This window comes from Oncorhynchus kisutch, unplaced genomic scaffold (genome assembly GCF_002021735.2).
Source record: "Oncorhynchus kisutch isolate 150728-3 unplaced genomic scaffold, Okis_V2 scaffold1252, whole genome shotgun sequence".
In the NCBI taxonomy this organism is placed as follows: Eukaryota; Metazoa; Chordata; class Actinopteri; order Salmoniformes; family Salmonidae; genus Oncorhynchus; species Oncorhynchus kisutch.
The window spans coordinates 29,398-35,000 of record NW_022263197.1 but is presented as its reverse complement, the minus strand read 5'-3'; the positions used below and the strand labels follow the sequence as shown (position 1 = coordinate 35,000).

At 51.9% G+C, this 5,603-nt stretch overlaps 1 non-coding gene across 1 annotated transcript; it reads right to left on the bottom strand.

Moving 5' to 3' along the window:
* Positions 1-1,721: 1,721 nt before the first annotated feature.
* Positions 1,722-1,875, bottom strand: LOC116365472 (5.8S ribosomal RNA). The gene has a single exon (XR_004208122.1). It is a non-coding gene; the product is annotated as a 5.8S ribosomal RNA (ribosomal RNA).
* Between the last annotated feature and the right edge of the window lie 3,728 nt (positions 1,876-5,603).

Here is a 5,603-nt window from a genome sequence, read left to right as displayed (position 1 = left end):
ACAGTGGAACTATTGACCTTCAGACCTAAAGGCCTAACTCCCTATCCAGGAACAGGCCTCTCTCTCTGGGCATGAGAGTACACATACAGGCAGTTAGGCCCTCACTCACCACCCGGGGAACAACCCTCTATTTCCGGGGATGATTCCAGCAGGGGACCCCCCCCCACCTCCTTGCACACCAGGTGAACCAGGGCACCCACACTTAAGCACCCTTCCCCGGCAATAAAGCAGATAGCCGCGCTGTTAAGAACCGCGTGCACCTGGTCACCCAAAATGGACCTCGTGCACCTGGTCACCCAAAATGGACCTCGTGCACCTGGTCACCCAAAATGGACCTCGTGCACCTGGTCACCCAAAAAGGCCCTCGTGCACCTGGTCACCCAAAAAGGCCCATGTGCACCTGGTCACCCGGCCGCTTTCCACCCAGAACCTAAGTCCACTCTGGGTTACCGGTGGTACTACCTGTACCCACCTTCCTTAGTCCGATTGCCCACTCTCTTTTTGGGCTATCGGACTCTGACTTGCCCACTCTCTCTTGGGTCTTTGGGTTACCGGGTGCACGACGTCCGTTTTGGGTTACCAGGTACCGATGGTACTTTTCTACCTGGTACCCACCTTCCTTAGTCCGATTGCCCACTCTCTTTTTGGGCTATCGGACTCTGACTTGCCCACTCTCTCTTGGGTCTTTGGGTTACCGGGTGCACAACGTCCGTTTTGGGTTACCGGGTGCCGGTGGTACTTTTCTACCTGTACCCACCTTCCTTAGTCCGATTGCCCACTCTCTTTTTGGGCTATCGGACTCTGACTTGCCCACTCTCTCTTGGGTCTTTGGGTTACCGGGTGCACAACGTCCGTTTTGGGTTACCGGGTGCCGGTGGTACTTTTCTACCTGTACCCACCTTCCTTAGTCCGATTGCCCACTCTCTTTTTGGGCTATCGGACTCTGACTTGCCCACTCTCTCTTGGGTCTTTGGGTTACCGGGTGCACAACGTCCGTTTTGGGTTACCGGGTGCCGGTGGTACTTTTCTACCTGTACCCACCTTCCTTAGTCCGATTGCCCACTCTCTTTTTGGGCTATCGGACTCTGACTTGCCCACTCTCTCTTGGGTCTTTGGGTTACCGGGTGCACGACGTCCGTTTTGGGTTACCGGGTGCCGGTGGTACTTTTCTACCTGTACCCACCTTCCTTAGTCCGATTGCCCACTCTCTCTCTGGGCATCTGGACTCTGACTCCTGGTGCTTCTATGTGCACCTGGTGACCCATTTGTACTGAAGAGGGGAGGTGGAGGAAGACGCCTTCCGTCCCAAAAAAAGATTGGATCGAGTGCCTGCTTACACCCTCTCCCCCGGATTTTGAATGGCCAGCGAGAGCTCACCGGACGCCGCTGGGAACGCGACGCTTTCCAGGGCTTGGGCCCCTCTCTCGGGGCGAACCCATTCCAGGGCGCCCCTGAACTCTCCCCGGGGCTCCCGCCAGCTTCTCCGGGATCGGTCACATTACCGCACTGGACGCCTCGCGGCGCCCATCTCCGCCACTCCAAATTCGGGGATCTGAACCCGACTCCCTTCCGTTACCGGCCTCACACCGTCCACGGGCTGAGCCTCGATCAGAAGGACTCAGGCCCCCGATCGACACTGGGCAAAGCGGTCTTCTATACACCACATGACTGCCCCAGCTGCCCCAGCTGCGGAAACCCAGAGGTTCCGATTGATGACAAAGCGACCCTCAGACAGGCGTAGCCCCAGGAGGAACATGGGGCCGCAAAGTGCGTTCGAAGTGTCAATGATCAATGTGTCCTGCAATTCACATTAGTTCTCGCAGCTAGCTGCGTTCTTCATCGACGCACGAGCCGAGTGATCCACCGCTAAGAGTTGTACTCTTGTTTTTCTCATTACGCACGCAGAGGCCAGAGGCCGGGCAGAGATGGGGAGGTTACCCTCCTTTCCTCCACCCGCACTTCGCCAGAGCGCCAGGCCATAAGTTCAAAGACAAAGGTTTAAGAATAGGGAGGCTTCCGGGAGCTGCGCTTGCGTCCTCGTCGCCGAAGCGCCAGGGAAGCCGCGCAGACATTGAACCCCCACCTACGCCGGGGCGCAGAGAAGTTGACTGGGTTCCCAGTGCCGCGCGAGGATACGGGGCGATACTCAAGCCGCTTACATCAGTGTTAGACCATTTTGGGAAGTCCCGGTTCACCGGACACCCCCAGTCCCCTTCGGTAGCGGCCTCTCCACCCGCCCATAGGTGAGTCATGCAACCGTGGCTAATGGGGAAAGGGGATGGAGCCAGTCGGGCACATCCCAGGCAAAGGGGGGAATGCGGGGAAGCGGGCTAGGACCGATGACACCCGCGCCGGGAGAAGAGAGAGGCGGGAGGCGTGAGCCCCCTACCCTACCCAACCCGCAGCATAGCTGGATTTTCGGCGCTCAGCCCCATGCCGGCGGCTGGCAACCCGTTAATGATCCTTCCGCAGGTTCACCTACGGAAACCTTGTTACGACTTTTACTTCCTCTAGATAGTCAAGATTGATCGTCTTCTCGGCGCTCCGCCAGGGCCGTGACCGACCTCAGCGGGGCCGATCCGAGGACCTCTCCAATCGGTAGTAGTGACGGGCGGTGTGTACAAAGGGCAGGGACCGGAGCTTATGACCCGCGCTTACTGGGAATTCCTCTCGGTGAAGGGTAGACACACGCTGATCCGCTCAGTGTGTGATCCGCTTTCAACCTGTCAATCCCGTCCGGCCTGGGTGAGGTTTTCGGTGTTGAGTCAAATTAAGCCGCAGGCCCCACTCCTGGTGGTGCCCTTCCGTCAATTCCTTTAAATTTCAGCTTTGCAACCATACTCCCCGGAACCCAAATACTTTGGTTTCCCGGACGCTGCCCGGCCTCAGACAGACCGCTTGGGTCAACCGGGTAGGTCCACATTTGAAGACAGGGTTTGAGAATACGTGTTTTTGGTGCCGATGCGTTACGGGATGACCATCACCACATGCTTCGCAGCCTGAGTGTGCCACTCCCCGCACCGGAACACCAATGGAGGGCCACTTGGTCAGACAGTTCGGCTCGAAATCGCACGAACGTTGCGCGGCTGGAGTGTATCGAAATTAGGGGACCAAAATTCCGAAAGGGGCTCCCCCGATAGAGGCAAATCCACTTGGGTCGGGAGGGAACATCCATCAGAACACCAGCCAAAGGCCGGCCGATAGAGTCCCTCCCAGGTGGAAAACGAATGCAAATCAGTCAGAGGAAATTAAACTCCCTGGACAACAGAGGACAACCATGGAGACGCACCGTGAAACAAGTATGGGACTGGACTGGAGAGCTAGCCCTCACCGGGACTAAACAACCACCAATCGGTCGCCGAAGGGACGGGCACCTTCATTGGACCAGAACCATGGTCATTGATGAACCAAACCCACAAGGTAATAGCTGGGATAGAGCAACTGCCGGGGCAGAGCTCAATATCCTCCCATCACCAAGCTGGGAAACGTGGCTCAAAAGTTAGGATAAATCGGACGCCGAAGGGTCTGTTCCAACCACTAAATCGGACGCCGGCGGAAAATGTCCAAATTACCATGGTTACGAGGGGCTCACATCCCTCAAAAGTACCCAGTACTTATTTTCTATTCGGCCTGATCAGTTTGACACCACCCCCGTCTCTCTAGGACATGGAAGTCTTGTTGTCAAAAACCAGGTTTCTGATTTCGCGCCGGTACCTGTCTGGTCGACCCACCCCCAAGTGTGTAATTGACGTTCAGGCCAATTTATCGATATAATCTCGGAACCTCACTGGGTTTATGTGTATCCCGCAATTGGGGGTAAAATTCTGTTAAACACAAAACGTGAATAAATCAAAAAGTACACATCCAATCTGGATGGGGTTTATTTTAAACGAAAGGGCACATATAGACGAGCATTTACATGGAATTAAAACCGTTTTTGTAGAAAACATTTTAATAGAAAATCGTGTTTTAAGTTTTGGGAAAAAAGTGAATGTTACAGGAAACATAGGTGCCTGTGAATGCGAAATGTTTTTGATATGATGCAATTGTTGCCCATCACGAGAGAGGGTATGAGACGAAATTTGGGACCTCTAGCTCTTCGGGAAGTATTTTTAATCATTTTCTGAAAATTACAGAAATTGGTCGGAAAAATGGCAGAGTCCACACTTTTCACAGCCGTGCACCTGGTGATTGAAAACGTGCATCTGGTAACCCAAAAATTACATTAGCGGTGTTACAAAAAATGAATGCCCGCTTGGGACCACCCTAATACGGACCTTTATCCATGGGGGACCCTATACCTCCGTGCACCTGGTGATTGAAAATGTGCACCTGGGAACCTAAATATTAAAATACTGTCCGGTTACAGCCATCTTGGGCTATATGGGCTATATGCCGGTACACCAAAACGTGAATAAATCAAAAAGTACATATCCAATCTGGATGGGGGTTTTTTTAAACGAAAGGGCACAAATAGACGATAATTTACTTTTAATTAGAACCGTTTTTGTATAGAACATTTTAATAGAAAATTGCGTTTTAAGTTTTGGGAAAATAGTGAATGTTACCGGAAACATAGGTGCCTGTTAGGGCAATTTGTTTTTGACATGCTCTACTTGTTGCCCATTGAGAGAGAGGGTATGAGACGAAATTTGGGACCTCTAGCCCCTCGGGAAGTATTTTTAATCATTTTATGAAAAATACCGATGAGTGCTTTATTGGCTGTTTAAAATATCACGATGGATACTGATTGCTATGGAAGCGGTAACCCAAAAATACAAATATGGTCCTAAATGCATTTAACGGTCATTCTGATTTTAATGCCCACTATAGGAGCACCCTACTACGGTCCTCTTTCACTCAGGGCCGTCCTGGGTGCTTTATGGACTGTTAGACAAGTGCTGGAGGAGGAAATAGAGCCGTGCACCTGGTGATTGAAACCGTGCATCTGGTAACCCAAAAATACAAATATGGTCATAAATGCATTTAACGGTCATTCTGATTTTAATGCCCGCTATAGGAGCACCCTACTACGGCCCTCTTTCACTCAGGGCCGTCCTGGGTGCTTTATGGACTGTTAGACAAGTGCTGGAGGAGGAAATAGAGCCGTGCACCTGGTGATTGAAACCGTGCACCTGGTGATTGAAAACGTGCATCTGGTAACCCAAAAATTCAAATATGGTCCTAAATGCATTTAAGGGTCATTCTGATATTAATGCCCGCTATGGAAACACCCTACTACGGCCCTCTCTCTGTCGGGGGCGACCTGAGTGCATTATGGACACTTTGAAATTTCACGATGGATACTGATTGCTATGGAAGCGGTAACCCAAAAATACAAATATGGTCCTAAATGCATTTAACGGTCATTCTGATTTTAATGCCCGCTATAGGAGCACCCTACTACGGCCCTCTTTCACTCAGGGCCGTCCTGGGTGCTTTATGGACTGTTAGACAAGTGCTGGAGGAGGAAATAGAGCCGTGCACCTGGTGATTGAAACCGTGCATCTGGTAACCCAAAATAGACCCGTGCACCCGGTAACCCAAAAATTACATTAGCGGTGTTACAAAAAATGAATGCCCGCTTGGGACCACCCTAATAC